Source organism: Saimiri boliviensis, chromosome 9 (genome assembly GCF_048565385.1).
Source record: "Saimiri boliviensis isolate mSaiBol1 chromosome 9, mSaiBol1.pri, whole genome shotgun sequence".
NCBI lineage: Eukaryota > Metazoa > Chordata > Mammalia > Primates > Cebidae > Saimiri > Saimiri boliviensis.
The window spans coordinates 85,205,194-85,230,931 of NC_133457.1; the positions used below are offsets into that span (position 1 = coordinate 85,205,194).

The following is a 25,738-nucleotide window of genomic DNA, read 5'->3' on the forward strand; positions in this document are numbered from 1 at the left end:
CATTTATGTTTCCTCCATATTTTTTATGGCTTGGTAGCTCATTTCTTCTTAGCAGTGAATAATATTCCATGTCGGATGTACCATAGTTTATTTACCCCTTCACCTACTGGAGGGCATTTTGGTTGCTTGCAAGTTTTGGCAATTATGAATAAACCTGCTATAAACATCTATGTGCAGGTTTTTGTGTGCACATAAGTTTTTGGCTCATTTGGACAAATACCATAGAGCATGATTGCTGGATCATATGGCAAGTTTATGTTTAGTTTTGTAAGAAACTACCAAATTGTCTTCCAACATGACTGTGCCATTTTGCATTTCCTTCAGCAAGGAATGAGAGTTCCTGTTGCTCTACGTCCTCACCAGCATATGATGTTATTAGCACTTTGGATTTTAGCCATTCTAATAGGTATGTAGCGGTATATCTCATTGTTGTTTTAATTTACAACCTGTACTGGCACATGAGGTCAAACATTTTATACTCTTATTTGCCCTCTGTAGATACTCTTTGGTGAGATGTATGTTCAGGTCTTTCCCCCATTTTTTTTTTCATTGAGTTGTTCATTTTTTTATTGTTGAATATTAAGAGTTGGTTGTATATTTGGGATAATGGTCCTTGGCCAGATACGTCATTTACAATTTTTTTTCTCCCCATCTGTGACTTGTCTTCCTGTTTTTGTGAGATACTAGATTTTCAAACTCAGAATTAAGGGCCCTGTGCTGTTAAATCAATTGTTCTGAAGAAATTCACTTCTGATAGCTAAGGGCAGTTCTCTGGAGAAGGATGCAGGTGTGTATCTGGCAGCTGACGTCAAAAGCATGTTGGAGTTAGATGTTCTGGCCTCCAAGAAGAGATCTGGATGAAGCCCTAGAAGCACTTTCTGAGGGAAGTAGGTCCAAGGTGTCTCTATGGAAGCTGAGGCCAATTTTAGATCTGTGTTCCCCTTCTCACTCCCTGTGGTTTATACAGACTTGATTCAATGGCCAGCAGCCCTTTGGCTGAGTGATGGCTATCTGAGCAGGCCAAGTGGTCACCACCTGGGATGATCAGATTCTGTCTCATAAATAAGCATGTTAGCCAAGAGACATAGCTGGAACAATCAACTGGTAACTAGAGTAGAAGTCACCTTCAGAGCATCAGGTCTCAGACAGTACCTGCCTCACAAAAATGAAGGACCACCCAGGTGATCTGATGCCAAATAGCCTTTTAATTCTGTTATTTTGTAAAATGGCTTGATAGAAACTCATAAAAGTTTTATGTTGTTTATTTCCATGTGATTTTTGTAATCAATTTTAATTACTTAGGTTCACCTGGATGGGTCTCTGCATCTTACATCTAAAGGGACTGACATTATAACATGATAGGCCAAATGATTTGCCAAAAAGCATTGTGTGAATGGACAGTGAAGGTTAGAAGTCCCAAAATAACCCATTGCTGAAAGACATTAGTACTCCAGCTTAAAAAACTGGTTGATGGTTGACTCTTCATAGAACCCAGAGAGTTTTGGTGGTCAAATTCTTCCAGCCATCCTTTCCAATATGCTCATCCATTTTTCATGGCACAAATGTTGATTGAGTGCTTATTTGCCAACCACTGTGCCAGGTTTGAGTTTCAATCATCAGTATACCTAGGTACAATTAGGTGCTCTCAAGGATGCTAGCAGGAGAGATAAACTACCAAATAATTACCCTGCTGAGTGATTAATTACATGCTGAGACAACAACTCAGAAGAAGGATGGACCACTTTGAGGTTATAACTGTAAAAGCTGGAGTTAAGGGGAAATGTCCCTCAGGATTGACAAAAAATTGATACAAAGGGTAAGGGTGAAGGTCATGTGATCAAATGTGGATTTTTTTTTTTTTTTTTTTTTTTTTTTTTTTTTTTTTGCATTGTAAGAACATCATTCTGTAGAGTAGAGGACAGATTAGGGAGAATCAGAGGAAGCACAGGTAAGCTAGTACAGTTTGTAGGCATCAGATGACTCTTGCTGATCTGTGATGGTGGCATTGACCATGATAAAAAGGGAGTGAAAGGAATTCAAGAGTTATTTAAGAGACTAAATCTGCAGAGTTTGGTGATTACATATTGGGATGAGGCAGAGGGAGGTGTTCAGAATAAGTATCAGGTTTGTAGCCTGTCTGAGAGGAAGAATGGGGACACCTTATTTTGAGATAGAAAACTGTGAGGAAAATTAGTTTTGGGTGATGGAGATGAGCGATCACCATGATCCTGGATTTCGTCTTGCTTGTGTTGACTTTCAGGGGCCTTTGAGTGACATGATTGAGCTAGACCTTAGAGAAGAATTCTTGGCCAGAGTTTAAATGTAGTGATGAATTTGTGTGTAGGTGTTATCTGAAACCACAGTCATACATGGAAAGCATAGAGAGACAACAGTAAGGACTGTGTCTTTAGAAATGCTGATGGTTAATTGTTTCCGAATGAGGATGATCATGCAAATGAGATAGGAATGGAAACAGAAGAGAATTAAGAGGAAGCCTATAGATCAGTCATGAAATTAAAAAGGGATCAGGTGTCAAAAAAAAAAGGGGAGTGTTTGAATCCAGTGCTGATGAAAAGTCAAATAAGATAAGCCCTGAAATATATTCACCGGATTTAGAGACATGGAAGTTGATTGAGTGTTGCGGAGAGAAGACAGATTGAATTAGATTGAGGAGTAGGGTGATCAGATAGAAATAAACAGAGAAAATTCTTTTGAAAAGTTTTATTATAAAAGCACTTTAAGTATCACTTAAATTAATAAATAATTCTTACCACCTGCCAAATATCAGGTCTTAACTGAGCATCGTGGAGGACTTAAAGGGTATGTATGATATATATTTGTCCTTAAGGAAAATACAATTTAATTTCTAATATAAGACATTTTCCTGATGAGGATATAGAAAAAAAATCTGTGAAGAGATAAATATAATATTTACCAAGGTTTTACGACATTTCAAACATAGCATTTTATTTCATGCCCATAGCCCTGTGAATTAGATAAATAAAATCTTTGTACTATAAAGGAGGTATATGTTTTATGTCAATAATTTTAGATAATCTAGGTAAGGAAAATTTAAAAACTAACAGCTAACACACAGAAACATTTTGGATGTATTTTCTCATAATAATGTTCTGTGTAAATTATTAATATGATATTTTACCAACTGAACAGATAAGAAAACCAAGAATCAGATAATTTAAGTAGTTTTCAGAGTGTCACTCAGCTGTAAGTTCAAAAATCCGAATTTGAACATTACTCTGTTTGATTTAAAAATGTATATTCTTCCTTCTTTTACCATACTACCTGATAAATAAATACAAGAATACCTACTAGACAAATTGTATAAATTGGACATCCCTAAGAGGAAGGAGACTTTTGGATGGGGAGTATCAACTATATTTCACATAGCATCTGAGGTTTGAGCTGGATCTTAAAAGACAAATAGGATTTAGATAAGGAAACAGCAAATTATGGACCTTGGGCCAAATCCAGCCCACTACCTATTTCTGTATGGTGTATGAACTAAGAGTGTTGTTCTTCATTCTTAAATGTAAAGTGTAAAAAAGGTTATTAATTGTTCAGCAATATCAGTTGCTCCATTTTGCCTCTTGGTCCACAAAGTTTAAACCATTTATTATTTGATCTTGTATGTAAAAAACTTGCTGACCTGGATTTAGAGAAATACATGAGGAGTGGGGCCTCAGCTTGGAACAATGCCATCAGCCTATTTCTGAAGGAAGATAATGCAGGGAATATTCTGGGGAAAGGAAGTGAACCAGTCTAGGAAAACATGAGAAGATCTATGCACTGTGGTCAAGCTCTAGACTGTCTTTGTTACTAGGCAAAGAAGAGTGGTGAATATTTTGCTGCCTAAACATTTGCACAATTATTCCATCAACTAGATTTTGAGGCTCTCCTGAGCAATAATCATTTTTTTTCCTACCTGTGTTTCCCTGTAGAGTCTCACACATGACTGGTCACAGACTATTGGCTCAATCAATGTTAGTTGATAAACAGCCTCACATCATGTAGACAAGCTAGTTAATCATTACCAATGTCCTTTCCTCTTTAATTGTCATACACTGAGTCACAGCCTTCCCTCAAATACATCACTCTCAGGGACAACAAAATGTGTCCTTCAGTTGTAATAAACGGTGGGAGAGTGCAGGAGAGAAATATGTCCCAGCAATTTCTGGTGCCGGATGAGCACCTAATTGCAATATTGACAAGAGAAAAGATGGGCTAATTTGAGAGATCCAGTGTGATCTTCCAGCTGGATTATGCCATTTTAAACAAGACAGGCTTGCCTGCGTTGGAAATAAGGATGTTCAGTTTGCAGTAAATTCTGTTTGGAGCCCAAAGTTGAGCCCAGGGACCCCAGCAGCATAATCAAGGCCGTGATTGATGAGATGTCAGCGACTGTTAGACACAGCGTGTGACGCATCCAGTCACAGGGGACCTGAGTGTTTGTCATAATGTCACAGCACCTGCTGCTGCTGCTACCTGGGGTGCACGAGTGTGTCGGGGAAAGCAGTGTGCCTGACGTGGCCGTCCCTCCCCCAGCGCCCCGTAAGTGCTCCGGAGGAAGCCCGCGGGGGCATCTGCAGTCAGGAAAGACAAAATGGAGCCACGCAGGATAAAGCAGCATGGGGTAGGGGAAGATGGCACGTTCTCCGCGCAGGGAGAGGAAGAACAGGTGCTTCTCCGAGGAAGACTGCCGCTACTCCCCGGGCCCTGGCAGCCTGCCCCGCCGCAGAGCCGCGTGCTTGCCGGCCTCCTGGCAGCGGAGCCTGCGGCGTAACCACCACAGTGAAGCATTCTGTACCCTTGCAGCTGCTCTCCCGAAAACTGCAGGTCCTCCAGGAGGCAGAGATAAACCTACATGCAGACTTGTCTTCCAGGAGAGGAGAAAGTATGTTTCCCCACGCGAAATGATGTTTAAGATCCCCGCCCAAACCCCCAATCCTGCTTTAAAGCATCCACTGGGCGGCTAACGGGATTGTTCTTAAGCTTGGCATTTGCAAGGCGTAGATTTTTCTGTGTTCTTTCCTCTGCCAAGTTTGCCTCCTCTGAGGCTCTCTGGGGGAGTATTTGCAACTCTGCAGTTCAGTTTGAGGAAAGAAAAGAAAAGTCCCCAAAGCAATCATGTAGTCTTTAAAATACTGTTATGTAAATCAAGCCAAAGCGTCTCTAAATTCATTAGGGTTACTTGCCCTGGAGGGCCCTAGCAAAACTGGCAGAGACATTTTCACTATCTAGACTGTGGTTGTTCACCTTTTCTTCCGTCTTGCTTACACTTTCCTTGGGAGGAGGCAGGAACTCCAGAGGGGCTTATCCGAGTGACAGAAGGAGAGCCCCCACTAAAAATGCGTGTTACACACCTTCTGGGAACCGCCCTCCTCTTTCACCTCCTCCCAACCCCAGCTGGAATTCCCAAATATAGCCTAAACCAGTACCAGGCCAGCGAATAAAGGAAATGGAAGCTGCCAATTTATTGGTGAAGTCAAGCCAGATTGTTGCCATCCTAGCTACTTTTTGGAATTGGGAAGCATGTAAAGATTGACTCCTTTTCCTAGCATCCTTCAAAGAGCAGGAAAAGTGGGGCAGTAAGTATTCAGAAACATCTGTTTCCTGCCTGCACCCTTCTGAGTACCAGAGGGGGCCAGGAGAACAACCTGCCATGGTCTGTAAACACGCAGGGAGGGCTGTGACTTAGGAAGCCACACTGGCAGCTGAGCCTCCCAAGGATGAAGATGGACATTCACTGAAAAACTGTTTTTGTGCTTCTTCCAGTCCTGTTATTTTTTAAAGGTATAACTTAATAAAATGTAGATTTTTTTTTCAAATACCTGCATTATCATTACCGATGTATGGATTTTGATAGATAAGTACACCCATGGAACCCACCACCCATCAAGAAACAGAACTTAGGCTAGGCACGGTGGCTCACACCTGTAATCTCAGCACTTTGGGAGGCAGGAGGATCACCTGAGGTCAGGGGTTTGAGACCAGCCTAGCCAACATATAGTAAAACCCTGTTTCTACTAAAAATAAAATAAAATAAATTAGCTAGGGGTGGTGGTGCACGCCTGTAGTCCCAGCTACTTGGGAAGCTGAGGCAGGAGAATCACTTGAACATGGCAGGTGGAGACTGCAGTGAGCCATGATTGAGCCACTGCACTCCAGCTTGGGCGACAGAGCAAGACTCTGTCTCTCAAAAAAACGAAAAACACAAAACAAAACAACAGATCTTGTCCATCACTGCAACAAGTTCCCTCGTGCCCTTTGCTTCAATCTTCCACTCATTGAAGGAAACCTCTGATGTATCTGCTTTCTGTCATTACAGAGCAGTTTGCATTTTCTAATGTCATATTAATGAAACTACACAGTATGTAGTTGTCTTCTGGCTTTGTTTGCTCAGAATGCAGTTTTTGAAGATTGCCCATGTAGGAACATATATCCAGAGCACCTATATGTAGTTTGTTTCATTTTATTGGTGATTAACATTTCGCGATATGGTTATACCACCATTTGTTTATGCACTCATCTGTTGATAAACATTTGGGTTGTTTATTGGTTTGTGGCTGTTGTGAATAAAGTTGCAATAAATATTCTTTTAGATTTATCTGGATGGATATATCTTTTCAATCCTTTTGGATAAATACTTAGGAGTGAAATTGATGGGTCATAGGGTAGGTGAATGAATTTAACATTTTTAGGAACTGCCAAACAATTTAGCAAAGTGTTTGCCCCTTTTATCTTTCCCTCACAGCAGTATTTGAGAGTTCCAGCTGCTCCACATCTTGTCCAATTACAGTATTGGTATTGCTAGTCTTGTATGCTTTAGCCATTGTAGTAGGTTAGAAGTAGTATCTCGTTTCAGCCAAACTTTTTCAAAGCAGTCATTTTCCTGGGGACCTATTGCTGAAATTCTAGCAGAGATTTAGCTGGTCTATGAAAGGAAGAATTACAATAGGAAGAAGGTTTATATTTAGAGTCAGTCTGCATATTTCAATTTTTAAAAGAAAATCTTTAAGCAGCAATTTGAGTTTAATATTTCTCCCCAGAAGTCTAGTTTCTTTAACAGCTGTTTATAAATATTTACCTTCACATTTTTAATGACAACAATGTATATAGCACAAATACCAGGTGCATTAAAGTATAAATATTCAACACAGAGGTTTCCAGTTGTTTCTATGTAGGTCACAGAGGCCTGTCTTCAGTACAGGTCTATGGAAGGCTTTCTGGTAATAAAGGTGGGTAAGAACTGATGCCCTGGAGAATAAGCGTCCCTGGTTTGGGTTTTTTATTTGCTAGGGGTGTGATTTAAGGCAAGTTATCTTGCCTCTGTAATGTACCATAATAGCTGATATAGTTTGGCTTGTCCCCACCCAAATCTCATCTTGAATTGTAATCCCTATAATTCCCATGTGTCATAGGAGGGACCCAGTGGGAACTGATCAGATCATGGGGGTGGTTTCTCACTTCTCAAAGTAGTGAGTGAGGTCTCAGGAGATCTGATGGTTTTGTAAGCATGTGGCATTTCCCCTGCTTGGACTCAGTCTCTTTCCTGCCATGGTCCTGTGAAGGAGGTACCTGCTTTTGCTTCATCTTCCGCCATGGTTGTAAGTTTCCTGGAGCATTTCCAGCCATGCGGAACTGTGAGTCAATTAAACCTCTTTTCTTTATAAATTACCGAGTCTCAGTTATTGCAGCATGAGAACAGACTAATCAATTATCTTCCTTCATAAACTGGGATAATAATAAATGTACCTCCTGGTCATGCATCTAAAACTTGAAACTACTGTCTGGCACATGGGAAATGCATAATAAATGAAAAAACATTTAAAAAATCTAATTTTTATAAGCAATTTTTCCTGTCTCACTCTCCTTTTCTCCATTCAACATAACTTCAGGGCTGATCTGGCATCTCAAGGCCACCTGGAATAAAGTGCTGAGTCTAAGGGTCATAGGCAGCTGCTGTGTGGCATGATTCCAAGCTTCTAAGGAGACTTTCAGGAGAAATATATCTCTAGAAGATGAGACCTGTAGAGATTTGTGTAGCCTTTGACATTTCATGCACACTTGTGTGAAGTTCCTGAAATTAATTGTGTACAAAATTCATAGGAATTTTTTTCTTTTCTTTTTCTTTTTTTCACCTGTAGCTTGCAGCAGATTCTCCAAGGAGACTGGGATCTCAGGGTCTTTTTGGATCCACTGCAAAAGAAGGTAGGACCATTGAGGGTATGGAACAGATTTTGGGAAAAGAGAATATTAGGATTGAGCTTCAGTTCTGCAACTTATCAACTGATTGTCTCTCACCAAGTTACTCAATTACTCTAAGTCTCAGTTTCCATATCTTTAAAGTTGACATCATAGTATTTTGTATCTCACAGGGTTACTGAGAATAAGAATATGACATGGGCCAGGCACCATGGTTCATGCCTGTAATCCCAGCACTTTGGAAGGCTGAGGTGGGCAGATTGCCTGAGGTCAGGAGTTCGAGACCAGCCTGGCTAACATGGTGAAAACCCATTTCTACTAAAAATATAAAAAAGTTAGCCAGGCATGGTGGCACACACCTGTAGTCCAGCTACTTGGGGGCTGAGGCAGGAGAACCTGGGAGGTGGAGGTTGCAGTGAGCCAAGATCACACCACTGCATTCCAGCCTGGGTGACAGAGCAAGACTCCATCTAAAAAAAAAAATGGTGTTATTGACATCCAGGAACTGGAACCTAGTAAGTGCCAAACAACTGTTAGTTTGTTAGTTCCCTCCCCCTTCACTGATCCAGATTATAGAAAGCAGCATTAGCCTCTGTTAAACTGCAAATGACTTTGGGAAAGATAATTAGCCTTTCTCACCTTAGTATGAATGTATCAAATCTTTTCTTTAAAACAGAATTCTTGCGTAAAATATTAACAGACCACAGAAGAGAAAATATACAAAGGCAAAATTATTTCTATTTAATTAGAGAATTCCCTTAAACAATAATATTAAATTAATGGATAAATTTCAAGACCTTTCTTTTGTATTTCTGTGTCTCTCTGTATCTCTAAAATCTCTATTCATAACTATAGCAGCCCAAATGTATATATTTTTAGATATCAGAGTCCTCTTATCTTTTAACTCAAGAGTCAGCAAACTATGGCCCACTGTCTAAATCCAACCTATGGCCCATTTTTGTAAATAAAGTTTTATTGGAATGCAAAAAGCCCCATTTGTTTACATATTGTCTATAGCTGCTTTTGTACCAAAGCACAGGGTTGAGTAGTATGACAGAGACCGCACAATTAGCAAAGCCTAAAGTTCTTACTGTGTGGCCTTTTACAGAAAATGTTTGACTCCTGATTTAAACTCTCACCTAGTGCCCTCTTGATTCTTTGGGGATATGTGGAAAGCAAAAGGAGTCAGATGCCATAGAAACATGGCAGGAAGGTTGGAAAGAGGCTATGATCCCCAATGCAAATAAATCTGAGTTCAGGGACAATCATTTCATTATGACTTACCAATTGATCACCCTTCTGTTTAATTTAGGACTTTAAGATATTACCAAAATTTCTGTCCTTTACAAAATCAAAAAGAAGCCAGACTAGTGGGATCAAAAGAAACTCTATATAGACAGCGGGTTTTAGAGAACTGTTTTCTGATCTTTTATTTTTTATATTTATATTTTATATACATTTTCTAAAAGAGTTTGAGACCTATAAATCAGGAACTGAATATTAAAAAAGATAAACATGTCTACATAAACTACATGAAAGGAACAGAATGGAAGAATTTAAGGAGTAAAAACCTGAAGGAATTAAACTGAGTAATTTGATGTGAACACATCTATTAAGGGACTGCGATACAGTGATAATTAAATCACCAGCAATAAATAAATAAATAAATGAAGTATTTTTGTGATGGAAAGAAAGTATTAGGGGAGGGAGAAAATTAGCATAAATTTAAGAAATATTACGGCCAAGAAATTTTCAGATCTTCCATTCAAAAGAATATTTCTTTTTTATTTTTTCTCCAACATAGAGACATTTTTATTCAATTTTTTGAGGCCATTGTTTTCAGAAGAACTGCCCAGATAAAAAGCAATCATCCATCTCATGGATGAGTGTGGAAAAAGAAGGAATTTAGGAAAAATAAGCACAGTGAGGAGGGAAAGAGTTGTAGAGGGAATTGAGTTTTGCACGGGTAAATCTGCCAATTACAGCACAGCTGGCTTAGGACAAAGGACAATAGATGGAGAGATGATGGAATCCAAAGAAAACCTTCTAAAACCACGTTTATGAGAATAAAGCTTACTAAGGGGATGGACTAATGTCAGAAGTTCCAAGACTTCAAAAAATACTTTCCTTAAGGTTTTCTTCATAAGCTCTGAAATTATCACTGGTCAATGGCTGAGAAGTCTCTATCTCTTTATTTCCTTACTCTGGGGTGGATGGGTAGAGGATGCAGTTTGAAGTTTTCTTTCTCCTCCCTTCATGAGACAGGAGTAGTAGCAGATGAAGAGATAACTTAGCTAAGGCAAAGCCAGGTTTGTTTTTCTGATTTGGGTTCTATGAGTAGAACTGACTGCATATGGAGAGAGAGAGAAAGGAACAGATTCAATATAAAAATACCCTTGAGACAGAGCTTCCTTGGTTTAGGTTTCTTTGATCCTGGAGCTGGAGGTGAGGATTCTTGGGCAGGTGATTTATTGAGGTGAGGGTAAGAGTGGGGTTCCTTTAGGGGAAACATGGGCATGGAATGTGAATTCAATAGGGTAAGGTAGGTAAATGGGTTAAGTAAAGATGTGAACCTAATTTCACGCCTGACCTCATGGAGATCTCTGGAGTATGAATTGTACCACAGAATAATTCCCACCTTGAGGTAAAGAATAGCCAATTTACATCTAATGTCAGGGGCTGAAATAATGAACTGCAGACCATTCCCAGGGAGTAGGAATCCCAGGGATGAATACTCTACTTACCTCCCTCCCTCCCTCCCTACATGCCTACAAGGGAAATGACTTTAGTTGTCCAAGGTCAATTAAAGTAGGGGACAACTCTGAGCCGGTAGCAGTCAATATGGCAGCTGGGGGATGGGTAAAATGGCCCATTAAAAAGGTTCTCGGTGGGGCACCAATTCCTAATATCACACTTGCCAAGATTTGATCATTTAGAAGTAATGACTAGGTCACCCAGAAGGGATCACTAGGGTTGGGATGAGGGTGGACAATGTCTTATAAGCATGACTTCTGGCATGGAATGGAATCAAAGGAAGCTCTATTCCATCCAAACCTATTGTCTCCCTTTCTCACCTGTGTGTGTACATGGAATATTTCCCTTTCTCATCTCTCTTTGTACATGGAACACTGGAATTAGATCATTTATTCAGAGTACATTTTTTTTTCAGGTAGCATAATTAAATATGCATTGAAAAGCAGTAGAGAATATTACCAACATTACTATTTAGATAGAGTACCTAGAAACATTCTGTCTCTCTAGATGCAAATGTATTTTTTTCTTTTTCCAAAAGAACAAAAACATGTTTTCATGTTTCCTTTAGTTGGGAGAAAGGTTAATTCCATTTTTATTTGTTTCTGCTCCTTTACTAAGTTTATTCTATTTTATATTTGCAAAGCAATATGAAGAAAAATTCTATTTCAGATAAAAACTAATTGCAATCACATTCACATACTTCATTGATATTGAAGTAAATGCCGTTCCACACTTTACTATCGCCAAAATCAGGATGGATGTTGCCCTTTACTATCCCTTTGGGTCAGGTGAAAGTCAGAACCTAGTAGCATTACTTATGTTTACAAAACCTTGGTTACCACTTCATTTGTTTTATATACAATGTTCTTACTATCTGGGTTCTGTTTAATTGCCATCAATAATTTGGCCTTAAAATATCTTGAAGGCAGAAATGCAGAAGGATGTTGGGGTATTAATTTGATATTAATGAAACATATGTTTGATGTTGGAGGAATGAATGCAATCTCATATTTTCATGCAAAGCTACACCAGTGCTTTATGTTAATAAGAAAGGGAACTACTCACAGGTAAAGCAGTTAGGTTTAGTTACCAAGGAACAAACAAAAACATTATCCCATGCCAACCAGTGCAACTGAACTCAAGAGAAACAGTCACATCCTTTGAAATATGTAAAAAATAAATAACTGATAAGCTGATGTGACTGATTTGTGCATTGCACAGGACTAACATAAAGGTATTTCAACATAGTTTAATTGGAAGTATATATTTTTAAAGGTTTTATCAGTACATTTATATTTTACAATGAATAGGGGCTAACATTTCATAAAATATGGTGCTAATCAATAGCATAGTTGATCTTATGCAAAATTATTTTGGAAAACAAATTGAGGAGGTGATGAAACCTGGATGATGAAACCATCAGGAACATACCTGAAGTCAGCAAAGTTAGGTTTATTAGTTTGCTGCAGCAAAGGGAGAACAGAACTCAGAGGAAACCTGGGAGAATCTCAGTAAGGAGACTGGAGGGAGGCTTCTGATGGAGTTTGTTTGGGCTTTGGATGAATTTAAGGAGAAATTAAGAAAGCAGGGGCTTGGTTCTAGATTAGATGCTGTCAAGAAATTAGGACAAATTTCATCTAGGAGGCAGAAAAATTAAAGTGAAGCTAAGGTTGTCACTGGCAAAAACAACAACAAAACCACTAGTTACTCACATTAATCAAACAAGGGTATCTAGTTGTGGTTTTGGAGTAGACTTGTCTCTGTCATACTGCAAACATGATCATGATGTGACCTTACCTAAGCATTACTTATATTTAATTGGGAACAGCTTGACCTGGTTGCCAGTGGGGCCATTGTAGCACAATATGTGAAAAATTCAGTGGACTTGGAGTTGAAAGCCTGGGTTAAAAGCTACATATTTTTGGTGTGGGATTTGTTCATAAACTTTCTGAACTACAGTTTCTTTAACTGTAAAATGGATCTATTAATAAAACTTGAAATGGTTGGTGAGAAGATAAGTTGGAAATATGAATACTAATGACAATAGTAAGCAATTAAAAATGTGTTGAGGGCTTGATGGTGCATGCCTGTAGTTCCAGCTACACAGCAGACAGAGGCAGGAGGTTCGCTTGAGGAGTTTGAAGACGTGAGCTATGATTGCACCACTGCACTCCAGCCTGGGATGGGGCAAGACCCCTTTTCTTAAAAAAAAAAAAAAAGAAAAAACAAGTGTTGATTCCCTTTCTGCTGTCCTGTATAAAAGACCCAAGCTGCTGGAATAGCTCCTGCCTCCAGGAGCAATTCTGGAGGTGAAAGAGGGAGATGGGTGTTTGGGGAGAATATACAGTTTATGCTGCTAGGAGATGTTCCCGCGGCAGGGGAGCAAATTCAGAAGCAGAATGGTTATAAGGCTTCCACGCAGCTTGAGATTCAAGATCCTGCCTGATGCATCTGATACCATGTTATCCCCAAAACGGCCCCTGAACCAAACCTTCAAGGCAAGTGATTTTTTTTTTTAAGCAAGGATCCCCTGGAACAGGCAATAAGGGATTGTGGGAAGCAGGAAAAAGAAAGGGAATAAGCCAAGTGAAAGTGTCATTTCAAGTGAAACCTCAACCTTCGCTTGCTTCTGCTGGGGGCTCTGGAGCATAAATTACACCCCAGAGTTTTCCCAGCCTTAAAGCAGAGGAGCCAGTCTTTTCCAGTCTTGTACCAGTCAGTCACTAGCTCTGGGCTCCTGTGAGAGTCAGGCTGTGTGCAGGTACAGTGCCCATGGGAGCAGAAGGCAGCCATTAGTACCAAAGCAAGCAGAAACTGGGCAAACAGGTGCACAATGCCAATAACAGGGATATGAGGACATCCAAACAGAGCACCAACAATGTCCACCTGAGCTGAGGAAACATTTCAGAGGCTTTTGTGGAGTTGTGCACGGGAGTCTTCTCTGGTCCCCCTACATTATTGTGACACCCTACTATCACTACGTTCATCTAGAGAAGCAATGCTTCTTCCAGTATCTGTCACTTCCTGGTGCAGAGCACTAATTGAAAGGCTAGCATTTCAAATGAAATATGTCAGAGATAATATTTAAAAGATGTCGTTCTGTCTAGCATGTCACTGGAGTGTGACATGACTACAGGAGCCCTGTTAGAAGTAATGAGGCAAGATGAGCTCTAGCAGATTCATTCGTCAGAGCACAGCTCAAGCACTGAACTAATATTATTACTGACCATAAATGTTGTTAGGGAGATGTGGAAAGGATGTTAACGCCACTAAGCATTACAATCAAATCTCAATAATGACCAGTGAAGCAGGCTAATAAATTGTAGATTATGTGTGCCGTGCATATTCATTCCTTCAGAAACCATAGCTTCCTAGCTTCAAGAATTTCAAAGGCTTCTGCCACAAGCACCAGGGTCAAAGTCACACAGGAAAAAAAGGAAAAAAAGAAAGCTGGCAATTCTGTGAGAATTCTCCAAGTCCTCTGCTATTAAGCTTCCTTTCTTTCTTCCTTCCTTCCTTCCTTCCTTCTAATAAGATGGAAAAGTAGAGTGAAGATGCAGATTTGCTACATCTATGTTAGAAACTCTGAGTGCCAAAGCAACACATCCCTGTTGAATCAGGAGGCGTCTGGAAACCAGACCAGCCTCGGCTATCACTTGCAATGAATTGTGTAACATCAGCCTTGCCAGTCTTGTTTCTCTGGCTCCGGGGCTTGCCAGGCACATTTTGGAAAAATAAAAAGTCCTTGTCATCAAGAAAGAGGATGCCATGTGTGTTCATTTGTTAAAAATAAATCTGCTCTCACCAAAAACCTATCCAGGAAAATCTAAGGAAAACCCTTCAGGAGAAATACTATCCTTTCACCAATGATTTTCATGTTCTGAGGATCTGTTGGGAGCCATAGTTTCTTAAGAAATGGGGCATGACTTCTGAGGATTTTATGATTCTTTTAAAAAGTCCATTTTGGTGGATCTGTCTCTTTACGTCACGGTTTAAGAGAACTAAGGTGACCCTTCATCCCCTGGATGTTGTCTCATTGACCTCCCTTTACCCGAGTAGCTGCTGCCCCCTGGAGTCAGGCAGAGGAATATCCTGGTACTCCTACCCTCAATCCCAACCCACTCCACGCCCAGATAAAGTAAATATGCTGGGAAAAAATAATTCCTCAGGCTTTTCTTTGGCCAATATTAAAGCCTTCATATAATAATGATCTATAAGTTTTGTATCTGGTACTCAGTTTTTATAGGTGAGATAACTCAGGTTCAGAAAGAGGATCCGATTGCCATGAGCCTCTGCAAGCCGGCAGCATTGCTGGAAGTGTCATGTGTCCAGGGACAAGAGCCTGAAGTTTAAGCCAGAAGACACTGCTTCTAGCTTTGGTGCCTTCAGCCATCAGGAATATGGATTTAGAACAGAGTGTGTTTGGATATCTCCTTCGTTCTATAGCAGCAGTTTCACTGCTTGGGGTCTAGCTTATTAACACAAGAGAGGAGGACCCCATAGCGTCTGTTTGGCAAACCTAGAGACTGAATGGTGAAAAGGTCCTAGAACCACTCTTGGATTTTCTCCAGAGTGAAATCTAACCTTCTTAGGCTCATGTTTCATTCTCTTTCGTTCCAGGAGCACCTCAACAGCCTGGATTCATTTCCCAGGAACCAGTCATCTGGGCCAGTGATTCTCTACCCTACATTGTTCTCCCAGAGTACTTGGCAGAGAGAGAGAGAGAGAGAGAGAGAGAGAGAGAGAGAGAGAGAGAGAGAGGAAGAGGAGAGGAGAGGAGAGGAGAGGAGAAGAGAGAGCATGCTCCATGGCTCATTAGGTAATTATTGATGGGGAGTGGGTTCTTATCCAACTATTCCAGGAGTCATGGGGTATTTATATTAAAAACTAAGAAAGGAAAGGAAAAGAACCACCATTCCCAAATTAATTTGCTACAAAGCCTGTTTGTTTCCTGCGTCCTCCTTTTCAAAATGATTATTTTAACATAGAAGCATATTGAGTATTAGGATGAGTAATTAATGTCTTAGCATTTTAGAATTTTGTGGAAACCTCTTCCCTTACCACTAAATACTGAATGAACATATTCATAAAAATTAAATACTTCTCCTACTTCTTTATCTCCTCACCTCCCCTCCCCTCCTTTCCCTCCCCTTCCTCTCCCCTCCTCTCCCCTCCCCTCCCCTCCCCTCCTGTCTCTTCCCCTCCCCTCCCTTTCTTTCATCTTGACTGGAGTACATGGGTTGGCAGCAAAAGAGTTCTAGGGAACATAATGTGGATACCATTCACTGAGTAGCTCTGTCTCAATCCTTTGCTGCCCAAGAGTTCAAGTTGTAAGGTGGAAGGCACTGGAAAAGAGCAGAGATGAACAGAGGTGACCGAAAATTACTAGTGACAAAGTATCTAAGTCCTTGTATACCTCTTAAAAGAATGTTACCAGAAAAATGTCTGACTATATTTAACTTTACTGTTTTAGACCTTTTTGAATATTTTTCTACTAAAACTTAATTTAGTAGGCAAAAAATTGAGACTTAAAAATTAAAGGCTCTCTTCCCCTCATTTTGTAAGTATGTAATGGGATTTTGTTACTGATACTTAATTGACATGACAATAATTTGAACTATGTATTGCTTTCTCAACAAGTCATCTTCACATCTCCTAGATGATAGAAAATGAATAGATATTAATATTTGAACTCTCTGGGGATGGAAAGGAGAGCAGAGTCAATAGGGATTTCAAACTTTTATAACCTATAGTCTTGTGACTCTGGTAACATCTGAGAGCACACTCTGAGGAGGAGGAGGAAGGGAAAGATGGGCAGTAAGGAAAGGACACATATTTAATGATGAACACAATTGTGAAAGCTTGAGAGGGACGGTGAGGAAAAGGGAAGTTATAGACAAAACAGCAAAGTTACTTTCCCAACATCCATCACTGAAAAGCCCTGGAAATTAATCTACTGCATAAGTATGCCATTATGCCATTTCAATGGCCATTCATTTTTATTGTGTGCCAAACTAATAGTGGATAGTGGAGATATAACAGTATCAAAACCACACATAACCACCACCTTTATATAGTTTATAATCTAATATTGATGCAAGTCAACCCCTACTGTTTCTCCAAATGAATCCATACTCATTGTGTGACTACTTTGCACAAAATGAGAGATGCAGAACTCACCATCAAGCAGTTTATAGTATGTCAATAGGAAAGATAAATATTAAATTCAATTCTTAAATTTATACATTAGCTTCAATTATGGTATCTAAAAAAATCCTTGTAAAAATTTTGTGAACAATTTAAAGATTGCTATGTTTTATTATTGTTCATTTTAAAAAATAATTTAGGAATAAAATGGAGGCCCATGGAACTTAAGTGATTTGCCCAACTCTACAACCAATGAATGAAAGAATGTCTGGGCTGTGTCTTTAATTCTTTTTTATCCTTAAACTATGCCAACTCCCTGCAGCAAGAGTTCAAAAATAAAACTGACAATTAAAAATAAAAACCTATCACTATTGAAAAAAAGTACTTGGTACAGAAAACAAAAACAATTCTATTTGCTATAAATAAGATCTGGAATCATAAAAGACAAGACTGGAGCCTGAGGTTACGACGGTCTGCATAGAATCACACCTTGTGGCCAAATATCGATGGAATCTATAGTTATAGTTAGGGGAATCCACGATCTCAGTGGGAAAAGGTTGCATTTTGGAGTTGGATAACCTGAGTTTAAATCCTGACCTTGAACTTATTACTTGAAAGACTTCAAGTTAGGTTTTACCCTCTGTGTTCCCATTACTCATCCTCACAGGTCATAGTAAAGATTATATAAGACCATATACATAAAGCATCTACTATTAATCAGTATTGTATATTACCCTTCTTTTAGAAAACTAATGCTTTTATAGAAGGGAAAGCAAAAAATTTTAGTACTTGGTTTTCTTTTTTTCTTTGCCCATCTGTATTAGGTAGAGCCAGGTTAGTGTCTGATTGAATAACTGGGGACTATAACCTAGCTAAGTTAAGCATATAAAACTGACCATCACAGTCCTTCCCTTGTCAACTTGGTGTCCATCCACATCTCTTTAAATCATATTTAATATTTTGAAAACAACAACAGAGACATGCTTCTATCTAACATAATGCAACTATTCTGCATACAACTGAAAATAACTATTTCTCCAGAGTAAGATACAAATTCCTTGGGTAATGTTTATTCTTTTCCATGATACCTGTAACTTAAATACAGTGATATAAAGTTGGCTGTTACACATCTTATGTTATATGATAAGGGGTAAGAAAAAAAAAACAACGATATTTCCCACAGATATACATACACACATTTACATAACAAAATAGGAAGAAATACAACTATAAAAGTCATATTTTCTGCAATTGGTCACATGGTTTCTGTCACATAGCTAGTATTTTAAGTACCTTTTCTCATTACCATATTCTCTTTGCCCTCAGCAAACACCTCAGCTAGTCAGGTTCTTTGCCTGGTAAAGTGATGCAAATCTTTATTTCTGAAGGATGTGGGTCATTAGCAGTCCTGCTTTAATTGGGATGTTGTAGTTTTCCATTGACTCTTGTCTCAGGGCATGGTAGTACTAAGACGCACTCTGAAGGATCTTCTGTATTCCAGACATATGCCTTCTTACTATCCTTGTATTATAGAAATCCAATGTCCTTGGTAATCAAGATTAATCAGCCAAGTCAGCAAGCAACATTCTTCTTTGCTTGTTGATTCAGAGGCATGCAGAGTCCAAAGCTGCCATGTGGTAGTCTTGACTTCTGCTTCAATAGAATCATTGTCTCTTAATAGAAGAATTCCACTCTTCGGAAGTAAGACTTCTAAACCAGCAGAGCATAAAGTCATGGGGATAGAAGGGAAAGCTTTTGCTAGTGGTCCACTAGCAGTGATAACGGTAGTAATGGGAGTCATGTTACTCCCGTTTCCACTCCTTGATCCCTGGACCTGTGAATCCTGGCTATGGGAGAATTGCCACCATATACTGAATGCTAATTTAGACACTGACTGCAAAATACAGCCAGTAGATTAGACTCTATCTGAATCTTCAAAAGACCATTTTACTGTTCATCCAAGCCAACTGCTTCAGGATTACAGGGACTATGATGAATTTCATGATCCTGAGACCTCTGCTGCATACTTCATTTGCCATGAAATGAGTTCCTTGATCAGAAGCATGTTATATGGAATATCATAATTTTGAATAAGCCATTTTATGAGTCCATGGTTTTGGCAGAAATATTGTGTTTAGGGAAAGCAGATTCCTATCTAGCATGTCTATTTTAGTAAAAATGCACAGATTTTTGGCAGTGGAGTAGAGTCTTTCCTGAAGAGGATAGGGGCCTCCCATTCATTCAGGATGCTTTGAGTTTGTAAATTGGCTCAAATCTTGGAATCAATTGACATGATTCTCTGTTTTCATGTTTCAAATTAGACTTCTGTTTAGTCAACCTAGAACTCTTCCACTTATACAAAGCAGGAAAGAATTAGTAGATTTTTCATCTGCATTTTTTTTCCCTAGGAACATGATGATCAACTAGCAGAATCTCTGCTCAGTGGGTTAATATCAATAAATCCAGACTGACTCAACTTTATATATATTTCTTTTTTCTTTTCTTTTCTTTTTTTTTTTTTTGAGATGGAGTCTTGCTCTGTTGTCTGCTCTTCAGCCTCCCGAGTAGCTGGGATTATAGGCACATGCCATCACGCCTGGCTAATTTTTTGAATTTTTAGTAGAGACAGGGTTTCACCAGCTTGGCCAGGCTGGTCTTAAGCTCCTGACCTTGTGATCCACTCACCTCAGCCTCCCAAAGTGCTGGATTACAGGTGTGAGCCACTGCACCTGTCCCTCAACTTTATATTTCTTCCACTGTTATTCAACACCTTTAATATCCATTCACAAACATATTACCCAAATTTCTGTCTTTATAATTTGGGAAAATTATGCTTTTTTTTCAGTGTATAGTGTACTTTATATTGAGTCACACTTTGTATCTCATCTTCTGGGACCTGCTGGGACTTAAGTCTAGTTGCAGGTCTAGAGACAAAGAAGAATGGTGGGGGCGAATCCTGAGGGAGATCAGCAGTGTCTTTCAAAGCAGCTATTTCAGGAGAGGCTATTATGACTTCTTCAGGCAAAGCAAGTTAACCTCTTTAGTAATAGAATGCTCTCTTCTGCTAGTAAAGAACACTCAGCAGAATTTAGGAGTTCAGTGTCCCCAGCTTCCCTAAGATCTTCCCATATGTCTCTATTCCAATTTTCAGAAGCCTATTGCTTCTCAGTCAATGCCCTCATTTGAACAGAAGACACCCCTGAGGCTGAAATTTAATTTGAATTATAATTTAGCCATTCTTAGGATGACACTCTGGGTTTAGTTTTCAGAAATCTCAACTGTGCAGCTATAAGAGATAGAGGTTTCTTTCAGGACAGATGTAGAACATTCCAAGTAACTTATACACAGTTTGAGCTTGGAATTTGAAGTCCCGAGTGCATTATTTCCTTTTATATTTCCTCCAGTGCAGTTAGAAACAACTAGCCAATCCCATTATACTCCTTAGTTTGAAATATTTTGAAGTATTAAATACATTGTTGTCCACAATCTTGACTTTTGTGGGTATTTGATAAGAAGTATCCTGTGGTGATATTTTGCAAATCTTTACTGTGATATCATGCCATGGATTATCAATGCCCGCTTTACCACTGGAAATAGTCACTAGTATCTTTGAATCAAATCAAACTAAAGAACCAATTCTAAAAAACTCAGAGTCAATTTAGAACCTCATTCTTAATGTTTTGTTTGTCTCAAATCACTTCTAGTATAAAAATTTGTATCAGTCAGCATTCCACAAGAGAAACAGAACTAGCAAGATACACACACACACACACACACACACACACACACACACACACAAATTATCCAAAAAATTATTGCAGGGTGTTGGGCACCATAATTGTGAGGGCTGGCTAGGCAACGCTAAAATCCAAGGTGTCTGTCAGGAAGGGCAGACAAGATTTCTTGAGTACAAGCTGAAGCTGCAGATAACAGGCAAATTTTTTTCTTTCTAATGGAAACATCATTTCTGCTCCTAAGGCTCTTGAGCTGATTGGGTGAGGCTCACCCATACCACTAAAGACAATCTCCTTTACTTACAGTTAACTGGTTGTAGGTGTTAGTCTCATCTGCAGTGTACCTTCATAGTAACACTCAGATTAGTGTTTGACTGAATGACTAGATAGTATAGTCTAGCTGAGCTGGTGCAAAAAAAAAAAAATTGAACACCACATCATACACCAAACATGATTTTAAAAAGTGGAAAAATTTTGCTTATGCTTTGCTTTAATATTTGTTCTCTTTTGTTCCAACATCCTTACTTTTAAAAATATATATTGAGATAAAATTTTTCTTAGTCAAGCCTTCAGTGATCCATGGGCCTGTATAATCCATGGGTACCATAATGTGTGTGACTCATTTCACAGACATTAAAGTCCATGAAGAACTTGTTCATCTGAGCATTCAGCATGTTCTAGAAGAGAAAAGAATTTCATGGGAGGTCAACCCAAAGAGAATGAAAAGTGAGTAGGTCTTGGTTATGAGCACAGTGGCAGTTCAGCAGGTGTATTTTAAAGCGTCAGGAAGTTTTTCAAAGCCATTTACTCTCCTCACCTATTTGAAGGTGTCATATCTTGTTACTCGGGTGTCATCTCTTTATCTAACCCCAGACAACAAGGAGTCCTGTGTTCACAGTCGCCATGGGATAGATCTGCTTCTATCATCTCTTCCTTTTCCCATTATAGCAAAGTTTATTCCTCCCTGCTCCTCCCTCCCCACAGGCAACAGGGCCTACAGAAGGTCCCATTATCCTCTTTATCGTTTTAAATGTTCCAGACTGACACAGCAGAAGGAATAGAAGGTGCTAGAAGTCAATAAGCCACGTTAATTCAGTGTCAGTAGTTGCTTCTAGGATAGTCTATGTTTAAATCCATGAACACATAAATGGCTTAACCTGAGCTTTGAAGCATATACCTCATTAAGGACATACAGAGAAAATGTCTCAAAATAGTAATTTTTGAACATTTGCTTTTTATTGTTTCCTTTCTGTTGTGACCTTTCCCCTTCTCAGTTAGAGGAATCTACATTGCTTTGAGGATAAGAGGATCATTAGAGTGAAAATGAAAAGAAGAAACAGTCAATGTTCAAGTTTCTGACTTCCAAAACAGTCTTTTGAAAATCAAAAGGGCTTGCTTGAGAGAGACAGAGCAGTGGTTAGGCCATAATCATAGAATTAGAAGGAGAACACAGAGTTTTCAGGTCAAGATGGCATCTCTGCTCCAATTACACAGCAAGAGGGAAAAATATACATAAAAAGACACAAGGCTGGACTCAATAAAAGACAATCATTTTCACAGTCAAGGAACAGAATAGAAAAAAAAAATGGTGAACAGAGCAGGAGGTAAGACTTTGCTACACTTTGAATGTGAAGTAGGCAGTAGCTCCAGGGTTTGGGTTGCTCCCGGCAGAGGACTAATAGTATTCTGCAGAAGATGTTAGGGGCTGAGTGAACATCCTCACTTAGGACATGTAGGGGAAATTCTTCTGCCAATCATTTCTTGGGGGTACAGTACCTAGTGAGTGGAAGCTTGAGAAGGGTGGCAACTTAGACATACAGACAGACCTGCATGATCAGGAGCTTTGGCCACTGATCTGAGCACGGATCTGCTATGTTCCCAATATGGCTGCTTATAAGAGGGCCTAGCTCCAGGTTAGAATCTCCCCAGAGGAGGCAGCTGTGAAATCAGAATTAAACAAATAAGCAAAACCATTTATTGCAAAGCAAATAAAGAAAATAGGAAATTTTACCAGCCAAACAGAAAGCAGGGAAAGAGAAGCATGTAAAGAAAAAGCAGTAAAGAAAAAGCATGATCATCTCACAAAAACAATAAGGTGACAGACATAAACCCCACTAGGCTCACCGAAAATGTAAATGACTTAAACTTGCCTATTAACAATCACAGTTGATAAAATTGAATTTGAAATATGCTGCTTCTATAAGATAAACAAACACCTGAAAAAAAAAACACACATAGAAAGATTTAAGATAAAAACTTGAAAAACAAATACTAAGTAAAAAATTAGTGTAAGAAAAGTAATGTCTGGCAAAATAAAATTTAAAACAACATCACTAGAATAAAAAGGGACACCCTGTAATCATGAACCACAGCAATAAAAAACAAGCCAATGAAAAATCATGCCAATTCTGAACTTGTAAGCACTTACAACATAGGACTGAGGCTAACAAAAGTAAAATCTGCAGAATTTTAGGGAAAAACTAACAAATATGGAAACTGATGACTTTAAGGAAACTCTATTCAAATGAGATTAATTAAATTGACAAAAATAAGAATACATGTAAAATTAAAATAAAAACTAAAACATTGCTTTATCATCACTGATTGGCAATGCAATTTCTTATAAATCTACTTCCCTTGTTTGTTCTGTTTTTCTTTTTTTTTCTACATTCTACATATAATATTCATGGGTAAAAAAATTAGCAAGTGTTAAAATATTCAATACTTTAGTAGGAATTATAAACGCTGAATTTATAATTATGCTATTCTGGAATTTGCAAGGGAATGATGAAGAATTTTAAGTTCTGAAGAAGCAAAAACCCAGGAAGAACCAAGCTAGAGGAGCCTCACCTGGGTGAGGTGAGTTATATATGGGTTTATAGGAGGTTGGGGTAAGAGTTCTGGCCCAAGGGAACCCCAAAAAGTATAAGCAATCAGCCCTGAGAGCCATGAACTGTTAGTATCCAATGCTGAGAGATGCATGAAAATTGAACCACCATCTTGAGTTAACACTGCATGTTCCCAGCTGGAAGAGCAAGCGTAGTTGCTTATCTCTCACTGTGGGTACTGGAAGGCCCACAACAATTGTCAGCACAGCACCCAAGGATGTCTTAGTAGTAGGATGCCGCTCGTGTCTTGGGACTTGCCTAACCTGTTCTGAATGGACTGGTATGAATGAACCCCCTACTCAAGGTAAATATTCTGTGACATTTATAAGCACATCCATACTATGGTTGACCTCAACATTGAGGTCCTTAATAGCTAGAGGGAATGTGGTGGTGTGAAGGGCAAGGCCAAAAACTGCTCACATGGGTAAGAAAAGCTCCCCCATTACAAAGAAGACTGGAGATAATTTAGTACTTTCAGGATGCTGTCATTTGCTAGAGATAGTTTTCCCACTCAGGTTGAAGTTAAACAGAACAGACATACTATGAAGAACATTTTCTTTTTCCTTCAAAACTCTGAAGAGACCACCCTATGCAAAGACATATTATCAACTGAAACCTGTCTGTTTGGACACAGAACTAATTTGTACTTATTCAATAAAAATATCATCTGAAAGAAATGGGTCTTTATTGGGAATATTCTTGTCTCATATTTTATTCCTTCTATTTCCTTGGTTTCACAGACTCTTCCCTCCATCTCTCTCTGGGAATAAAATCTTTTACAGTGGAGCTCTTGAAACCCCAATCAGATCCTGATACCAGCAGTCAACCCTCCTGCCTTTTACTGCTCCTGTCCTTTTTCCGCTACATGGCTTCCCACTGTCAATTCAAGTAAGGGATATGACTCCCTTCTCTTTTTTTCCTTCCCTTCCCATCGCATGTATTGAGTAACTCTGTTCTCTCAAACTCTGCACCATGTGCTATGTGTACAGTAATGAATAAAATAGAAACCTTTAATTATTGTTTCAAAGGGCATGCATATATTTTTATTGTGTTTACTCCATTTGATTTGATATCAACTCTAGTTTGTTCCTTTTTTCTTTTCTTTAAAGACAAATTGATTATCCCCCATCTTAACTTTCCATTTGCTGTCATAAAATAGAATAACATTATATCTAATCATTTTTAGCTCATTTCCTTTCCCTATAAAGTCTGGCAGAAATTACCAAGATTTTACTGCAGGACCAATTCTCTTCTTTATGAAGAGCTACCTTTTTTCCCTCTAAGAATTGTTGGCCTCGCATAAAGCAATTGATCTCAAAAGTTCTTTCAATACCCTGTGTCCTCACCTATCATTGATTAGACACTGAATGGGCATCTATCCCAAGCCACACTCAATAGATGTCCTCTCTCTTGAGAATTTATAATTGGGATTTAAAGTGACTTTCAAGCTCAAACACAATAATTTCCAACTCTTGTTTCTAAGATTCTCCTAGGACCCCACAGACCACAGACTTCACAGAAACCTCTGTATCTTCCTAATATTTTCCCTTTTTATGTTTATGTTTCTACAATTGTATTTTTATTACTTCAGTGAAAAATACTTTGCCCAAGTCTTTGTATCAGGATAAATTATTCCAGTCTTCCAAATGGCTGCTCACTCTAACCTACATGTAGAGGATTAGAAAATATTTAAAGAATTAAAAATTGATGAAAGACAATTTTTTTTTGCTTGAATAGCATAAATTTGAATACAAGTTGTGTATAATGAATACTCACACATTGCAGGTTTGAAAAGAAAGATAAAGGATTTAAAAGGCATTAGGTGACTTTCCTTCAGCTCTCCACAGCCTTTGATGTTCTCACAGAAAAGCCTGATAAATCCCTGTCAGGCAGACCCAGCAAAGGGGGAGCGGGCCTGTTGATTCCTCCAGCAATGGTCATTTCTTTCATTTCCGCTTTGTCCAGAAGACACCATCTTTTGACCAAAAGATT

At 38.9% G+C, this 25,738-nt stretch overlaps 1 long non-coding RNA gene across 1 annotated transcript; it reads left to right on the forward strand.

The window, feature by feature from the left end:
* Window positions 1–8,165: 8,165 nt before the first annotated feature.
* Window positions 8,166–24,625, forward strand: LOC141585532 (uncharacterized). The gene is made up of 4 exons (XR_012519079.1): window positions 8,166–8,229; window positions 15,598–15,796; window positions 23,640–23,717; window positions 24,487–24,625. It is a non-coding gene; the product is annotated as an uncharacterized LOC141585532 (long non-coding RNA).
* Window positions 24,626–25,738: the final 1,113 nt, after the last annotated feature.